At 34.1% G+C, this 20793-nt stretch overlaps 1 protein-coding gene across 1 annotated transcript in view; it reads right to left on the reverse strand.

The window, feature by feature from the left end:
• Nucleotides 1-20793, reverse strand: part of LOC141398518 (uncharacterized) — a 270439-nt gene that overhangs the window by 166351 nt on the left and 83295 nt on the right. The gene's annotated exons all lie outside the window — the stretch shown is intronic.

Here is a 20793-nt window from a genome sequence, read left to right on the forward strand (position 1 = left end):
GCTACCAGATATTTTATTTACATCGCAAAACGTGTTATTTGCTTAAAAAATATATCTTAGTCCCGATTTACAGTTGCCTAATTTGTTCACGGCTATTGTCAGTTTATAGGAGAGAGAGTCGAGGAAAATAGAAACACTTAGCCTTTCAGTACCTTCTCTCTTCGTCAAACTGACAATTGTCGAAAGTACAATTGTCTAATGTGCATCTGCTTCAAAGATCGTCCTAACAGTTCAAAACAAAGAAATATTTGCCATTGAATAAAGTGATAGTAATAATAGTATTATAGGTTTGAACCAAAGCCTTCAAGTTCTGTACACGCAGAGAAAAAATATGGTTGGAACAATCATATTCTAAGAGCAAAATAGTGTATTTTAAAATTCTTAAAATATGTATTGTTGGCGCAACAATATATTTTGTGTCATAATGTTTCCTAATAAAAAATATATGGTAGAAACAACAATATATATTTTCAGATTTTTAAAACACACTATTTTGCTCTTAGAATATGATTGTTCCAACAATATCTCTTCTCTGTGTGTACCTAACAAACAGCGAGACGAAGTTCGCCGGGTCCCCTAGTAAATAATAAAACAAATGGGGTGAGCTAAATAAAACCATTTAAAAAAGTGGGCGCGGCAAAATTTTCTTTCCATAAAAACCTAAGTTGGGTTATGACGGCATTTGATTTTTATTCATAAAGATTTGGCGTTTTTTTAATATGCCAAAGGGAAGTACCCCACCCCCATGGAAATTCAAGAAAATAGGCATCCTATTTCCACCGGAGGCCATCCCTGTAAATACCCTGAAAATTTCAGGAAAATCGGTTCAGTAGTTTGGTAGATGTAACATATTTTAAAAAATGGGCGTGTTCAAGTTGTTGGGTCCTAAAAAAGAAAGTAAGAACGGATACACAACCACAATTGTCTCGCAAATTAATTTCCATACAGTTACATTCGTAATTATTTTAAATATATCATTTTTAAAAAATAGGGTATAGGGGAGTTATCCCGCCCCTCCGAAACTAAATTGGTAGCATATTATCACCGGGGACCATTCCTGTACATTCCATGACAATTTTAGGAAAATCAGTTCAGTAGTTTTTGTAGAAAATATTAAAATTGAAAATTGAAAAAGTGGGTGTAAAAGTGGGCGCGTTCAAATTTTCTTTGCATAAAAACATAAGTTGGGTTATGACGAACATTTCAAAAAAGGAATTATCCAAATCAATCCAGCCGTTCTCAACTGATGCCATTACAAACGAACAAGTTTAAACTATTATTCTTCAGTTTGTAATCCTTGTGATTTAAAACAATTTATTCCATACGCCACATTGTTCGTAACTTGACATAGTTGGGCAATTTTTTGTTCCAAACGCCATGATTTTTGGTGCGGAACAATTAGTTTTTGTACCTTTTTGTTCCATATGTACCTATCATGGACAAAAACATACGCCAGGCTTATGGATATGGAACAAAAATACAGGATGTGGAACATATTGACATCATAATATCTCAAAAACTATAGGAGATAGAAGAAAACGGATTAAAAAATCTGAAAGAGCATCGTTTAATACCTAGTAAGGTACCTTTATCTCAAAATGTCTAAAATGGCGTATGGAACACCAAAGCATTACAGCGACGATATGCAAACTACGATTTCAATTAGTCCATAAATGCTCAAAAGCCACATCAGCCGAAATAAAAACAACAAAGTTATTATTCATTACCTATTTTTTGGATTTTTTTATTTCGTTGCCTATATTTAGGGGCTTTGGAAGTTCTCCACGCCTGTCACTTGGTAATGTGTGCAAATATTTTCTAACAACGAGAAAATTAATAAAATTATAAGCAAAGCAATGAACATACGAGTATTAGTAAATATTTTTTTCGCGAGGATTGTGAATTCGGTAATAAGTTTTTAAAAATTTAATGTTAGAAATTCTGTCCACACTATCGTTTTTGTATTTTTCTCCCCCAGAAATATTAATATTTTTCGCTTATTAAATTAACATTTTATTCCAAGTTAAAAACAAAACATTACATTTAATTAATTTATAATTTGGCAACCTCGAACATTGTTAGCCACAATATATTCCATTTCGCCAAAATTTGTTTTTACCAAAAACAACATTCCTCCGCACAATTAACGTTCCTATTGACCATAACGATTCCTTTGTTGTGGGCATACTTTTGGCTTTTAATTAAAATGTTATTACCACGCAGCCAACATATATAGGAATTTCTTTGTTTTTGTAGGTAATTGCAAACGCAAACTTTTATTTGAGGTTTTGCTTTTAAATAAAAAATTTTTGCGAGGGAAATTTGCGTCATCATCACAGTCTGATACACAGCAAATTGAGGGCAAATTAATTATTTTCTTCGTTTTTGTTGGCGATTTCAAAACACATTATTATTTTGGAAACATTTTGGTCAATTCTTTTCACCAAAACCAATGAAACTAATGTTAATGGCTAAAGCGTAAAAAACAAATCTTAAAATAAGAAACCTTGGGAAATAAGGCGAAGGGACAGTCGGTAGAGTAGTTTACCCCGAACCCGTAATTATACCCTACACCGCTATGTGGGGAGGGTGTTGTAAGTTAATTTTGGCCAAAAAGTTTGTATCGCATCGAAATAAATGTCGTAGACCTATACTTATATATACCAAAATGAATATCTCGACGAGCTGAGTCGACCAGGCTATGTGTGTCCCTCTTTCTGTCCATCTAAACCTTGTAATCACGCTACAGGTCGCAAATTTAATCCAATCGTTACCAAATTTTGGGTGTTGATGAAGGTCCCGGAGGGGAAGAAGCCTATTTATTTTGGTGATGGTCGGATAACAAGCGAATATCTGACAATGAAAGTAGAAAATATTACCTTTTTAACGATGTAAAGTAAGTTGTCGTAGGTGGTGAAACAACGAAGATATCACAATATTCGCAAATAAAACCCAACTTTTGATTTTTGAGATTTTAATTATAATGACGAATATCACAGCTTTGGTTTGGGACCTTCCAAAAGCAATGCCTGAGTATGAAAGTAGAAAATCCCATCTTTACATGATGCAAAGTAGGTTGGCGTAGGTGACCAAATAAAGGAGATATCGCAATAGTCGGTAATACAACCCATTTTTTATACCACCCACCATAGTATGAAATGTATATTAAGTTTGTTTTTCCGTTTGTAACGCATTGAAATACTCATTTGCGACCATATAAAGTATATATATTCTTGATCAGGGTAAAATTCTAAGTCGATCTGAGCACGTCCGTCCGTCCGTCCGTCCGTCTGTGGTAATCACTCTAGCATCCACAAAAATGGAGATAGGACGCTGAAGTTTTGGGAAAATGCGTCTTTTGTTTGCAGGCAGGTCAAGTTCGATGATGGGCTATATCGGTCCACGTTTTGGTATAGCCCCCATATAACGGTACCCCCCGATTTACGGTATTTTGACGTTGTTAGCTACATTTTCCGACCGATTTGGCTATAATTTGACATTTAGGGTTCTTAAGTCTCAATAAACATATATAACAAAACTTGTGGACATAGGTCCACGTTTTGATATAGCCCCCATATAACGGTACCCCCCGATTTGCGGTATTTTGACGTTTTTAGCTAAATTTTTAGACCGATTTAGCTATAATTTGACATTTAGGGTTCTTAAGTATTAATAAACTTATATAACAAAAGTTGTGGACATAGGTCTACGTTTTGGTATAGCCCCCATATAACGGTACCCCCCGATATACGGTATTTTGACGTTTTTAGCTAAATTATCAGACCGATGTAGCTATAATTTGACATTTAGGGTTCTTAAGTGTTAATAAAGTTATATATTAGAAGTTGTGGACATAGGTCCACGTTTTGGTATAGCCCCCATATAACGGTACCCCCCGATTTGCGGTGTTTTGACGTTTTTAGCTACATTTTTAGACCGATTTAGCTATAATTTGACATTTAGGGTTTTTAGGTAGCAATAAACTTATATAACAAAATTTGTGGACATAGGTCCACGTTTTGGTATAGCCCCCTTATAACGGTACCCCCTGATTTACGGTATTTTGACGTTTTTAGCTACATTTTCAGACCGATGAAGCTATAATTTAACATTTGAAGTTCTTAAATGTCAATAATCTTATGTGACAAAACTTGTGGACATAGGTCCACGTTTTGGTATAGCCCGGTATTTTGACGTTTTTAGCTACATTTTCAGACCGATTTAGCTATAATTTGACATTTAGGGTTCCTAAATGTCAATAAACTTATATAACAAAAGTTGTGGACATAGGTCCACGTTTTGGTATAGCCCCCATATAACGGTACCCCCCGATTTACGGTATTTTTACGTTTTTAGTTACATTTTCAGACCGATATAGCTATAATTTGACATTTACGGTTCTTAAGTGTAACTAAACTTATATAACAAAAGTTGTGGACCTAGGTCCACGTTTTGGTATAGACCCCATATAACGGTACCCCCGATTTACGGCATTTTGACGTTTTCATCTACATTTTCAGAACGATTTAGCTATCATTTGACATTTAGGGTTCTTAAATGTCAATAAACTTATATAACTATTGGACATAGGTCCATGTTTTGGAATAGCCGCCATATAATGTTACCGCCCGATTTCAGGTATTTTGAGAATTTTACCAACAAGTCTTAACCGAATTATCTGTAATTTGAACATTTGACATTTGAAATTCTTAGTTGTCACCACACCTCTCCACCAAAAATTGTCAGAAAGCCCCCATATAAAAGTACCTCCCGATTTTCAGTAATTTGATGATTTTAACTATAATATTAAACCGAACTAGCAGTAATTCGACATTTGACGTTCTTAGTGGTCACAACACCTCTCCATAAAAAATTGTCAACATAGGCCCATGTTCGGATATAGCTTCCATATAACGGTACCTCCCAATTTTCAGTAATTGGCAATTTTAGCTACAATTTTTAACAGAACTAACTGTAATTTGGCATTTGAAGGTTGTAGTGGTCACCACACATCTGCATCAACAATTTTCAACATAGCCCCAATATAACGATACTTCCCGATTTTCGGTACTTTGAGGATTTTACTTAAAATGTTTAACCGAACGTAGGTCAATGTTTTTGTATAGCCCCAAAACAAACCTCCCGATTTTCTAAGGATTTTTTTGGACGAACTTTCTGTAATTTGAAATTTAATAGCCAACAAAAATTCTACAACAAAAATTGTTCATTTAAGTTCATATTTTCGTATAGCCCACATACCTCCGAACTAGCTGTTAATGACATTTGAAGTTCCCACGTTATGTACCGATTTTCGGTATTTTGAGGACTCTAGCTACAATTTTTAACCGAATAAGGAGTTATTTGTAATTAAAGGCTCCCATCAAAAACTGCCAACATAGGTCCATGTTTTATTATAACCTCTATATAACGGTACTTCCCAATTTCTAGCCCACCAAAAATTGTCAACATTCATAGTTAGATATAGGCACCATAAAAAAGGGCCTTCCGAATAAAACATTTTATATACATTATCTGACATTTTAACGTACCCACTTAAAGTTGGGGACAGGAATGAAAACTAATTATTCCATTTTAGTTCAGAATATTTTATGGTGGAGGGTATGAAAAGTTCGGCCCGGCCGAACTTAACGCTTTTTTACTTGTTTTTCATTTAAAAAGTTTTCGTGCGTGAGTGTGCATGTTCGTGCCTTCTCGAAAAACGCCGTGTTTGTGCATGAATGTGCATAAAAATTTTGGTTTGTGCGTGAATGTGCATACAAATTTTGGCACCGCCCATCTCTAATCAATACCTCAAATTTTTCGGGACCTATAACTGCGAAAGTTGACGAGATAGGAAATCAGAAAAGAGACACGTATGTTCTCTTTTTTGGTCTTCTACCATGCTCCGCTGTCAGAATATGGTTAATAATTTTTGTGTCGCATAGTGTAATTATTGTGTTTGCTTCTTTGGTAAGAGCCTGAGGGTATATTTCCTTCAGCAGACTGATACTTTCTTACTTGTTTGTACCGTCATAGGGGGTAATTTACAAAACAGACCGATTCTATCTAATTTCCTTTCTTTTATTTTTTTTTTCTTGAAAATGCAATACAAACAGATGACTTTATTTCTAAAACAACCTGAGCAAAGAGTGGAAAAAAATGATGTAAACTATCCCGATAAGAAAAGACCGAATCACACATCATAAACGCTTAAATCTTCTTCTAATATTGCACAAGTAAAAAGCTTTAATACTTCATACTTTTGAAGGCAATAATATACATTTGTGGGTTACTAATAAATTAAAGATATTACCATATGATTCCTTAAATGTAAGTCATTACTATAATTACAAATAAGATATTTTATGGCATTTCATTAATACGATGCATATCAAAGATTAATTTAATATTTTGTGGTAAATTGGGAATGGATAGACTGGTATTATTCTGTGAAGTGGAGCAAAACATTTGTAGTATCCTCAATAACGTACATGGGCATTTGTATGAATGTATGCCAAGAGATGTGTAAGTACCCAGCAAAATAAATTGGAAGTAGTGCAATGTGGACTAGTTCTGTCACGGCATGTTTTGATGCAGTTCAACTGGAGTCGTGAAAAAGGCACTCCAGTCCTCACATTTTAACCGCATTTGGATGCAATCCAAAGAATCACATCCACTTGTCACATTTTAACAACATCCGGATGCAGTTCAACGGAGTCGTGAAAAAGGCACTCCAATTCCTCACAATTTAACAGCATCCGGATGCTGTCCAAACGGAGTCGTGAAAAAGGCACTCCGTTCGCTACATTTTATTAGCAGTTGTTAGAGATCCCTATATGTACATAAAACAGATTGTACATCTCTACAGGCAGCGGCTTTCATTTTCCAAAAAGAGATAAGCGTGTTAACATGTCCAAACATTTGTTAATACAAACTAAATAATATTTACTATTTAAATAATATTTAATTTGTGAACATTTTTCCGGCAACTCACCAGAAGAAAATTTCCGAATGGAGTGCTGTTGGAGTACGTGTCGAAATCTTAACTGGTGATGGGAAAACAACATTTAGCAAATGAAGCAAAAACAGTTCAGCTTGGAACAAATGCAAGCGGAGGAAACACGCATGTTTGCGATTGAATTCAATGGAGAATTTTCATAATTTGTGTTAATGTAATAAAGTTGTTAATATTTTTGTTTTGCACAAATAATAAATGCATTTTATTTGTTCTGGCATATTTTGTAATGGCTTGCACAATTTCCGCAGAATGCCTGTACCAAACACGTGCTTTGGACTGCCTCCTATTCTACCCCAAAGGGTTAGTTAAAATGCAATGCCAAAGGGTCAGTTAAAATGCAGTGCCAGAGGGTCAGTTAAAATGCAGTGCAAAAGGGTCAGTTAAAATGCTGTGCCAAAGGGTTAGTTAAAATGCAGTGCTTTGGAGTGCATCTTTCAGTAGTCACGCTCTTGTAAAAATCATCAGTGAAAATGCATAATTTGATGCACATCCAGATCACTTGTACATATCATTTAACTGCATCTTTGGAGGCAAACATTTTGCTGGGTAATTATATGTAATCCTTAATAAAACTAATGAAACTCATAAAATGACCTGAAGCAATATGGTTATTTAAATTAAATACTAAATCTTGCATGATGTTACATAAATTTACGGTATTTATACATATATACATAATTAATGCATATATTAAGGGATACAAAATAAGACATTCTTTTTGGAGAATGAAGAATTTAAAAACTTATATATTTTCAAAATATTACCCCCACCCATTTTCCGGTATTTACCGACCTAATCCTTATTAATACTAAGAGAATGCGTTACTGTGACTTTGAACAATGATGTTATTTGAACTAATAATAACAAGTGAAAGTGAAACCATCAATTTAATTTACAAATGGATATGCCTTGACGTATGAATGAACAAAACGACAGTCTAAGCTATTAGAGAAATTGGAAAAGTAGGACAATTTTTATTTATTGAGTAACGATTAAAAGGCAAAGTAAACAAATCGAAGGAATTTTTGGAGGTAATTGAAAATAGTTAATTTGTGTTTACTTTATGTAAAATTAATTTAAGTCGATGCACATAGGTTTCAATCAATCAGGAATTTAACGCAAATTCCTGATGGCCCACAGGGTCTCTAACAAAAATTTCATCACGCCATAACGCGAAAGTTCGACTCACGGCGCATCTGTCCTTCGGGGTTTATAATATACTCACCAAGGCCTTTCTTCCCCAAGAGGAATTTTCCGTGCCACAGACTTTCACCTCAATTTTGTTGCACAGTGTTATCTAATCTAAACAAGTAAAAAAGCGTTAAGTTCGGCCGGGCCGAACTTTTCATACCCTCCACCATAAAATATTCTGAACTAAAATGGAATAATTAGTTTTCAGAAAATTGGGAAATTGGGAGGTACCGTAATATAGGGGTTATAATAAAACATGGACCTATGATGGGAGCCATTAATGTCAAATAACTCCTAATTCGGTTAAAAATTGCAGCTACAATCCTCAAAATACCGAAAATCGGTACATAACGTGGGAACTTCAAATGTCATTAACAGCTAGTTCGGAGGAATGTGGGCTATACGAAAATATTAACTTAAATGAACAATTTTTGTTGGGTTTTAAATTTCAAATTACAGAAAGTTCGTCCAGAAAAAATAAAGCTAAGGTACGGAAAATGGGGAGGTTTGTTTTGGGGCTATACCAAAACATGAACCTACGTTGGTTAAACATTTTAAGTAAAATCCTCAAAGTACCGAAAATCGGGAAGTATCGTTAAATTGGGGCTATGTTAAAAAATTGTTCATGCAGATGTGTGGTGACCACTACAACCTTCAAATGTCAAATTATATATGGGAGCTATACCCGAACATGGATCTATGTTGACAATTTTTGATGGAGAGGTGTTGTGACCACTAAGAACTTCAAATGTCAAATTACTGCTAGTTCGGTTTAATATTGTAGCTAAAATCATCAAATTACTGAAAATCGGGAGGTACCGTTATATGGGGGCTTTATCAATACATCGACCTTTCTTGACAATTTTTGGTGAAGAGGTGTGGTGACCACTAGGAATTTCAAATGTCAAATGTTCAAATTACAGATAATTCGGTTAAAACTTGTAGGTAAAATTCTCAAAATACCGAAAATCGGGAGGTACCGTTATATTGGGCTATACCAAAACATGGACCAATGTTCATAATTTTTTCGAATATAAGTTTTTTGGTCAGTAAGAACCCTAAATATCAAATAATAGCTAATTCGGTCTAGAAATGTGACTTAAAACGTCAAAATACCTGAAATCAGGCGGTAACGTTATGTGGAGGCTATTCCAAAACATAGACCAATGTCCACTAGTTATATAAATTTATTGACATTTAAGAACCCTAAATGTCAATTTATAGCTAAATCGGTCTGAAAATGTAGCTAAAAACGTCAAAATGCCGTAAATCGGTGGTACCGTTATATGGGGGCTATACCAAAACGTGGACCGATATAGTCCATCATCGAACTTGACCTGCCTTCAAACAAAAGACGCAATTTCCCAAAAATTCAGAGAGTTTTGGCGGAGAGGTGTGGTGACGACTAAGAACTTCAAATGTCAAATGTTCAAATTACAGCTAATTCGGTTAAAACTTGTAGGTAAAAATCTCAAAATACCGAAAATCGGGAGGTACCGTTATATGAGGCTATACCAAAACATGAACCAATGTTCATAATTTTTTCGAATATAAGTTTTTTGGTCAGTAAGAACCCTAAATATCAAATAATAGCTAATTCGGTCTAGAAATGTGACTTAAAACGTCAAAATACCTGAAATCAGGCGGTAACGTTATATGGGGGCTATTCCAAAACATAGACCTATGTCCACTAGTTATATAAATTTATTTACATTTAAGAACCCTAAATGTCAATTTATAGCTAAATCGGTCTGAAAATGTAGCTCAAAACGTCAAAATACCGTAAATCGGGGGTACCGTTATATGGGGGCTATACCAAAGCGTGGACCTATGTCCACAAGTATTCTTATATAAGTTTACTGGCACTTAAGAACCCTAAATGTCAAATTATAGCAAAATCGGTCTGAAAATGTAGCTGAAAACGTCAAAATACCGTAAATCGGGGGTACCGTTATATGGGGTCTATACCAAAACGTGGAACTATGCCCACAACTTTTGTTATATAAGTTTATTGACACTTAAGAACCCTTAATGTCAAATTATAGCTAAATCGGTCTGAAAATGTAGCTAAAAACGTCAAAATACCGTAAATCGGGGGTACCGTTATATGGGATCTATACCAAAACGTACACCTATGTCCACAACTTTTGTTATATAAGTTTATTGACACTTAAGAACCCTTAATGTCAAATTATAGCTAAATCGGTCTGAAAATGTAGCTAAAAACGTAAAAATACCGTAAATCGGGGGTACCGTTATATGGGGGCTATACCAAAACGTGGACCTATGTCCACAAGTTTTCTTATATAAGTTTATTGGCACTTAAGAACCCTAAATGTCAAATTATAGCTAAATCGGTCTGAAAATGTAGCTAAAAACTTCAAAATACCGTAAATCGGGGGGTACCGTTATATGGGGGCTATACAAAAACGTGGACCTATGTCCACAAGTTTTGTTATATAAGTTTATTGGCACTTAGGAACCCTAAATGTCAAATTATAGCTAAATCGGTCTGAAAATGTAGCTAAAAACGTCAAAATACCGTAAATCGGGGGGTACCGTTATATGGGGGCTATACCAAAACGTGGACCGATATAGCCCATCATCGAACTTGACCTGCCTGCAAACAAAAGACGCATTTTCCCAAAATTTCAGCGTCCTATCTCCATTTTTGTGGATGCTAGAGTGATTACCACAGACGGACGGACGGACCGACGTGCACAGATCGACTCAGAATTTTACCCTGATCAAGAATGTATATACTTTATAGGGTCACAAATGAGTACTTCAATGCGTTACAAACGGAAAAACAAACTTAATATACCCTCCATACTATGGTGGAGGGTATAAAAACACATCAAGTCATCTGAAAATAATTAGTATTAGTCGATTGGCGGAGTACCAAAGTTGACAATTTCTTATGTAAAAATAAAACAGATTTGGTGCTGTAACATATACAATTTTTGTTGTATTGCGTCGCTGCATAAATATACAGAAGTGAGACCAAATTTATTATGAATCGGGAAGCTGTTAGTGAGTACTTTTATAATATTTACAAAAAGAACGATGAAATTAATAAAATTTTTATATATATTAAAAATTATTTTTTACAAATATTTTTTTAAATATACTAGACTTTTAAAAAAATGTCCAAATATGTCCACCTCCAAATGGAATTTGAAAGATAGCAGGGGGTGTACTAATAAATTCAGAAGTCAAATCGTGCTCAAATTTTCCAAAGTTAAAATAAAGTGGATTTTTCTATTCTAAGATTGGAGAATTTTTTGTAAATTCCTGTTGTGACTGTGAGTAGTATCCAATTGAAATAGAACGGTAATACCAACATCTATCAACCGAATTTCCTTAAAATTCATATTTAAGGGTTTCAGAGTATGTATAATTTTTTTGAAAATATGTCCATTTTTGTCATAGCCCCCACATAAAAGTACCGTCCGATTTAAGATATTTTGTGGATTTTAGCGATACTTTATGACCGATTCGGCTGAAATTTGGTATTTCGACCTGGAAGATATGAATCCTTCGTACCAAAAATTATTAACATAGGTCAATATTTTGGTTTAGACCCCACACAACGGGACCACCCTGTTCAACGAATTTTGGCAGTTTCTGGTCATTTTGGTCGATAAAACGTAAGAATTGCTGTTTGTACACATTCATTATAAATGATAATTAATTTCAATACAAAATGGACATTGAAATAGTTTTGGCCAGAAAATTTGGATTTGAGACCATTGTGCATATAATTTTTTTTAAAAACCTGCTTGCGGAATGGAACAACAAAAAAAAATTTCAAAAAACACCTAAAATCTGGTTTCAGCATGTTAGCATCATTTAATGGTAGACGCAGATCACATTTTGAAACGTTATATATCCTTATTTACTTTTACTTTGCCTGGAAAATCGTGAAAAGTGTGGTTTAATCACAAATCGAGAGAAAACAAAAAAGACACGTTGGCTTCAACCCATTTTTATAATAAACTAGCTGAACCCGGTGCGTTTCGCTACCCCTTTAGATTGATATGCATTTGAAATTTTACGAATTTTTTAAAATCAGATAAATTCAAAAATTTAAAATAAAGTATTTATTGTAATGCTTTAGGATATACAATGTTTTTTGTTTTTCCTTCAGGAGCGTAAACAAACAAATCGGCCGGTCTACCAACACGTGAACATGCAACGTAGAGCTGACCATGAGAAAAGCAAGAACATGCTAAATTTAGGCCGCATACACAAAGAGTCTGTCCTTGGGATTTATTTATAGTCAATGCAAATGTCAAACGTACAGGAAACTGCAATCTTTTAAAATTGAAGGGCGTTTTTGTTGCTATTAGAGGGATTCGAGGTAGAATTACATCTGAACCTATATACTTCCCAGTAATAATGGTTGCCTCAATTAAATAGTTATGTAGTTTTTTTACTGTTAACCTTGTACCATTGCAAAGGCGAGGTGGGTCTATGTTTCTTAATAAAATAATAGGAACACCAACTTTTAGCACTAAATTATGTGGTGAAAAGCCTGAAGATCCAACGAACTTAGGAATTCAACTGGATAGTTAACCGCGTCGTCTTAAGTTGCCACAGTATCAATGGATTTGTACGTTCGTGCATTTCCTGAAATTCTATTGACTGAAATTCTTTCAATATAATTTACCAATTTGCTTTGTAGACCAATTCCCGCCATATATTCCAAATTTCATTGAAATGGGCTTACATAGCGTGTTTGGTGCATCAAATACATGAAATCGGCCGAAAATATATATGGGAGCTATGTGTAAATCTGAACCGATTTCAATATACTTTGACAAATTTTTTTGTAGATAAATTTCCGCCACATATTTCAAATTTCATTGAAATTGGACAAACATAAGGTGTTTATTGCATAAAATACATGAAATCGGCCAAAAATATATATTGGAGGTATATCCAAATCTGATCCGATTTCAATATAATTTGGCAAACTAATTTCTAGGATCAATTCCGTCAAAGATTCCAAATTTCGTCAAAATTGAACATACATGGCGTGTTTGGTGTAGAAAATACATGAAATCGGCCGAAAATATATATGGGAGCTATATCCCAATCCGAACCGATTTCAAAATAGTTTGGAACATTTATTTCTGCAATAAATTCCGTCACAGATTCCAAATTTCATTGGAATTGGGCATACAAAACGTGTTTTATGCATCAAATGCATTAAATCGGCCGACAATATATATCCAAATCTGAGCCGATTTCAAATTACTTTGGCAAATTTATTTTTAGACCAAATTCCGTCACTCATACCAAATTTGAAGACTGTATCGATAATCGTTCGTTAGATATCAGCATACAAACTCTACAGTTTTTGGAGGTACTTCCGATCCTGAGGCTATATCTCCAGATCGGGGCGGAATTTTTAAAATTTATATAGCCTGTGACACTTTCAGGCCGTGTGGTAATATACTCTGAAAGTTTCAGGAAGATCAGTTCAGCGGTTTTTGAGTCCATAAACTTCAAACAAACAAACGTACAAACATTTTCCTCCGTTATAGATATACTCGTAGATATCGCCCAAATTTCACTGAAATAAACATGGGAGCTATAGCCAAATCAACACCGATTTCAATACTTATTTCTACACCAAATTTAGTTAGACATTGGACATACATAGCGTGTTTGGGGCATCAAATACATGAAATCGGCCGAAAATATATATAGGAGCTATATCCAAATCTGAACCGATTTCAATATAATTCGGCATACTCATTTCTACAACAAATTTAGTCACACATTCCAAATTTCATTGAAATTGGACATACATAGTGGGTTGGGTGCATCAAATAGATGAAATCGGCCGAAAATATATATAGGAGCTATATCCAAATCTGAACCGATTTCAACATAATTCGGGATACTCATTTCTACCACAAATTTATTCACACATTCCTAATTTCATTGAAATTGGACATACATAGTGGGTTGGGTGCATCAAATACATGAAATCGGCCGAAAATATATATATAGGAGCTATATCCAAATCTGAACCGATTTCAATATAATTCGGCATACTCATTTCTACATCAAATTTAGTCACACATTCCAAATTTCATTGAAATTGGACATACATAGTGGGTTGGGTGCATGAAATACATGAAATCGGCCGAAAATATATATAGTAGCTATATCCAAATCTGAACCGATTTCAATATAATTCGGCATACTCATTTCTATATCAAATTTAGTCACACATTCCAAATTTCATTGAAATTGGACATACATAGTGGGTTGGGTGCATCAAATACATGAAATCGGCCGAAAATATATATAGGAGCTATATCCAAATCTGAACCGATTTCAACATAATTTGGCATACTCATTTCTGCAAAAAATTTAGTCACACATTCCAAATTTCATTGAAATTGGATATACATAGTGGGTTGGGTGCATCAAAAACATGAAATCGGCCGAAAATATATATAGGAGCTATATCCAAATCTGAACCGATTTCAATATAATTCGGCATACTCATTTCTACCACAAATTTAGTCACACATTCCTAATTTCATTGAAATTGGACATACATACTGGGTTGGGTGCATCAAATACATGATATACTCAAACACACATTTACATACGGTCGCTTTTTGTCGTGCTCCCAAGTATTTTGCATATTATCTTAAAAAACGCACTTTACGTTCAATAATTTTAACCGGGACACATAATTGCAACGTTGCCGTTTCCATTCTGATAAAAGTTTTACTTTGAGCCGAGTTTATTGTGCGGATATTTAATAAAACTTTAAAACTTTTTCGACAAATAATTTTATAATTCCATTGGAAAGTCACTCTTCAACTAACACCACAGCAAAAAAGGTAAACAAAGGCTGTGCTCCTCTATCAAACTTGTCCTGCAGCTGATCATCGATATCATTACAACAGCTGTGACCAGTTATCGTTTTATCGAAAAACATATGCTGCACGACAGATGAGTAGTAAGCGTACGTTTACATCAACATCACCAGAAAACGATAACCGTGCACTGAAAAAATTTTCACCGTACCAAACTATGAGTGCTGATAGAAGCCAAGATGTATTTTCCTGGGGCAAACTTGCTGATTTACTAGACGACAAATTAAAAGATGTTGCAAAAAAAGAGGATGTGGCTGCCATCAAAAAAGAGGTTGAGGACTTGAAGGAAGAGAACTCCAAACTCAAAATCGAAGTTCAAAAACTAACGAACCGCATCGAGCTGATTGACAGACGTTCCAGGTCTGCAAATGTAGTGGCGAGCGGAATAACATCCAATAATATTTCACTTGCCAAGCAGAATTTTTTTAAAATATGTAAATATGATCTGAACGTGGATGTAAACATAACGAAAGTAAGAATGCTGAAATCTGGTAAATCGTTTATTTTTACCCTCGAAACTCATGGTCAAGCCCAACGTGTTATGGAGGCGAGAAAAAACGTGATTGGGAAAGGTATCTATATTCAAAAGGATTACACTTCCGTAGAGCAAACAACTCGTTTCAACCTCAGAAAAATAGCCAAAGTCTTATCGAACACCAAAGCTAACGCCAAGGTCCGTTTAGGCGAATTTTGCATATTTGTCAATGATACAAGATACACATGGCTAGATGGTAAAATTCTTGCTTCCTCACAGAAAGATGCTGATTATCTCTCTAATATCTTATCTCAAACTGATAATTCTTTTGATATTATTTGTAAAAAAACCGCCAACTCAAGTAGTATTAATACGAGTGCCTTCTCACAATAGCAATTTGATTCGTGCCATATAATATCCTACAATGTGTCTAATTTACAAAGTTCTATTAATTCTGGTAACTTTTTAAATTTCTTATATGATTTTGACATATTCTTTTTATTTGAGACACATGTTGTTGCGAATAAACAGGCAAACTTTACATCATTTTTTAAAAATTATTGTACGTATTGGGTTGATGCAGTTAAAGCTAACAGATATGGAAGAGCTAGTGGTGGATGTCTCTATGGAGTCAAACGTGAAATAAAACAGAAATTCAATGTTCAAATCATTAGCTCATACACTTTTCCGTTCATGACTGCCAAATTTCATGGTAATACTGTCCACTTAATACCTATATATTTGAATTGCACAAATTGGAAGCACGATGCTGAAAACTTCAACAACTTTTTATCAAATCTTTGTCCTTCACATTTTTGTATAATGGGTGATATGAATGCCCGAATCGGAAAAGACCAGTTTCTTGATAACAATATACTAAGTGATGCACCTCATATTTTCTGTAACCGTCAATCTAAAGACTCTACAACAAATGCACGAGGTAAGCAACTTTTGAATCTTATTGAAAATATAGGTGGTGTTGTTCTAAATGGTAGAGTTGAAGGGGACAGTGAAGGTGAGTTTACATTCAGTGGAATAATGGGTACATCAGTAATAGATTACTGTATAAGTTCTACTTCTTTCTTGCAATATGTTGAAGAACTGCAAATACCTTCAGTAACATACTCAGATCATATGCCTCTCTGTCTGAAAATTAAAATTCCCAAACACAGTAACACTACTGAGAGCACAAATAATATCACACATCGTTTATTCTGGAATGATATTTTCAAAACCATGTATATTCAAAACCTAAATAATATGTCGCCTGATTTATCCCATATAAACAATCTTTCAGCTGATAAAATGATTGATACTATAACCGGCTCCATCAAAAAATCACAATTCAGAAGACACCATCGTAAATCCTTTGAACCCAGACAAAAATGGTTCGATTGGTCTTGCTTTCGCTCAAGATCAGTAATGCGTAGAAGACTTAGCATATGTAGGAGGGAAAATACACAAGCTAACAGAATCCTTTACTACTCAGCTAAAAGTCGATTCCATAAACTGTGCGAAAGAAAAAAATTAGACTACTTTAATAATAATCTTAAAAAACTAGATATCGTCAAATCTAGCAAGGACTGGTGGAACTTAGCAAAATCACTGAAAACCCATACCAAGAGACCTAAAGGTAACCTAACATCTGAGGATTTTATGAATCATTTTAGCTCACTTTTATGTGAAAGTAACGAAACGCAAGATATTAACTGGTGCTTACCATTCTTTCTAGATCCATTTTTAGATTCGCCTATTGAATTCTATGAATTATACAATGTCACAAGAAAATTAAAGCTGAATAAATCTCCTGGCCAGGATGGGATTCCCTATGAATTTTATAAATTTGCCCCTAGAACATTTCTACACAAACTTTTACAAGTCTTTAATTGTATATTCTTAAGGGAAGAGATACCAATTTCATTTACAGAGTCTATAATTATCCCACTGCATAAGAAAGGTGACGCAAACGATCCTCGTAACTACAGAGGGTTATCTTTAATAGATTCTATCTGCAAAATCTTCAATTCCATACTTTTGAATCGTATATCGAACTGGCTAACAGCACATAATATTTTGAATGAATTTCAAGCTGGTTTTAGAAAGGAATATTCAACGATAGACAATATATTTAACCTCGTAAGCATTGTAAATTTGAACCAACATAAAAATAAAACCACATATGCATTTTTCGTGGATTTTTCTTCAGCATTCGATCTTATACCCCGAAATAGCCTTTTCTACAAGCTCACTGCTTTAGGCCTTTCAAGAAAAATTGTCACAATAATTAAACTTTTATACAACAACACTAGAAGTAAAGTATGGGACGGCACTAGCTACTCAGACTATTTTTCGGTGGATACAGGTGTTAAACAGGGTTGTATTTTAAGTCCTGTTTTATTTTCACTATATCTTAATGATTTACCAAGTATTCTTCCTGGAGGTATAAATGTTGCAAATGTCAATATAAAAGTGTTACTCTACGCAGATGATATCGTTCTGTTATCCGATTCTCCTACTGAATTACAGAATATGATCAATATATTGCATGACTATTGTCTGCAATGGAGCCTCAAAGTAAATTTGTCGAAATCAAAAGTTATGATATTTCGAAAGGGTACACGATTCTCCTCAAATCTTAACTTTCACTTTCATAATCAAAATATAGAGATTGTTAATAATTACAAATACCTCGGTGTGGATATTACATACAACCTTTCATTTAAAAGGCACCTGAAAGATAAACTTTCTGCCACCAAAATTGCTATCAATTCGGCATGGTCCAAATATATACAGAACCCAAAAATTTCGAAAAATAATAAAATAAAAATTTTTGAAACATGCTCCAAATCAATACTGTGCTATGCTTCGCAAGTTTGGGGCTTCAATAAATACGACGAAGTAGAAAAATTGTTTCGCTTTTTCATTAAAAAAATGCTTTACCTGCCCAACAATACCCCCAATTATGTATTGTATCTGGAAACTGGACTAAATACTCTTTACTCTTCTACACTCAAGTCGCATTTTTGCTATATAAATAAAGTTCTGCAGCTTAATGAGAACCGTTTACCACGCATCTTAGCTAAGGAAATCTTGGAACTGGAAATTTCATGGGCAAAGGAGTGGTCTAATTTATGTCAAACTCTGAACTATAGTACTACGAACAACAGTTTACCATTATGTACACATTGGAAAGATATAATTTCTGCATTAAATATGCACGAAAGAAATGAATTCCAAATTCTAGCCAGAAATTCTCAATTCCACGACTTGTATCCTATGCTAAGTTATAATGCATTCCCAAAACTTACATCTAATTTCTCGGCTCGTGCTTCCAGTTTACTAATAAAAGCTAGATCCGGCCTACTTGATTTGAATTCAAAAGCTTTTAAAAATAACGCTGATGGCATTTGTTCCATATGTAACACCAATGAACCAGAAAACACATTACACTTTATTGGTATATGTCCTGTCTATAAGGAATTTAGAAAAATTCATTTTAATAAAATTATATTAAATGAAAATGAAGTACTACTTATATTAAATGGCACGAATTTACACTCTCTCTATTTATATTTAGAAAACTGCATAAAATATAGGCAACTTTTATTAACAAATTTTGACTGTTAATGAAATATTCTCACTAGTGGCATACAGCATTCTCGCTACGCCAAATATAGATTGCATATTAAATAATTTAGTATAAACTCAACATAGTTTTAAAACAATTGTAAACTATCAATCTATTAATAAATAAATAAAATAAATAATACATGAAATCGGCCGAAAATATATATAGGAGCTATATCCAAATCTGAACCGATTTCAACATAATTTGGCATACTCATTTCTGCAACAAATTTAGTCACACATTCCAAATTTCATTGAAATCGGACATATGTAGCGTGTTTGGTATATCAAATACTTGAAATCGGACGAAAATATATATGGGATCTATATCCAAATCTGAACCGATTTCGATATAGTTTGGCACATTTTGTTTTAAGCTACGTTCCGTCACGCATTCCAAATTTCATGGAAATAGGACATATATAGCGTGTTTGGTACATCAAATACTTGAAATCGGACGAAAATATATATGGGAGCTATATCCAAATCTGGACCGATTTCGATATATTTTGGCACATTTATTTTTAGGCTAAAATCCATCACACATTTCAAATTTGGAGTCTGTATCTGTAACCGTTCTATAGATATTTGCATACAAAGTTTAAATTTTTTGGAGGTACCTCCGATTCTGATGCTATATCTCCGGATCAGAGCGGAATTTCGAAACTTTTTATGGCCTATGTTACTTTCAGGCGATGTAGTCAGGGACGTACGCAGGGGGGGGCACTGGGGGCCGTGCCCCCCCGAAATGGTTCGGTCGACTAAAATTTTTTGAGCTACTTATCAAATTATTACTATTTTTGCTATAAAATATATTTTGTTTTTAAAATTGCAAGTGATAACTGATATTTTTCTGAAGGTTTTGTACTGAAAATGTACTTTGTCATCAAGTTGTCTAAGAAATATTTAAAATTTTTTTGTTTGAATACTCTTTTTAGAGAAAGTTCCAGTGAAACTGGAACTGCCATGCCAGTGTTTTGGAGTTCTGTAATAAATATAAAGGTCTTGAGGCTTTAAACTCATTTTGTATTCAAAATATTTACAAATTCAGTATTGTGCGGATTAGAAGTACATAAAATGAAATGTCTATTGGACAATATATACGACATATCAAGGGTTTTCCGTGGAGTATATCTCGAAAAGCAGTTAGAAAATTGTTTTACTGCCTTAATAAAAATGTTGTATTCTTATTTTATATCAACTTGTTGCTAAACAGTGGGATAAAATAATGGAGAAAAATGTATTGCTGTGCATAATAAAGTGATAATATTTGCTATTAATAACGTGCCCATCAGAATTTTTTCCTATCAGTAACAAATTTGTAGCTGAAAACTACCGTAAACGAAATTAATGCTCAAACTTTCGTTATATGGTATTGTATTAAAATCTGCTGTTATTTGTATTGTATATTACTGTGCTCTTGAACCAACTTTAAATGAAAGAAGAAAATCAAAAAACAAAAAATTCCATTTTTAGGGTTTTTAAGGTTTTGGCGGTTTTGCTGGGAAACCACAAGCCCTATCAAAATGGAACTAAAGAAAATGTTATAGCAGTAAAAAGTCTCTACAATATTG

This window comes from Musca autumnalis, unplaced genomic scaffold (assembly GCF_047663935.1).
Source record: "Musca autumnalis isolate F117 unplaced genomic scaffold, ASM4766393v1 scaffold_3, whole genome shotgun sequence".
In the NCBI taxonomy this organism is placed as follows: Eukaryota; Metazoa; Arthropoda; class Insecta; order Diptera; family Muscidae; genus Musca; species Musca autumnalis.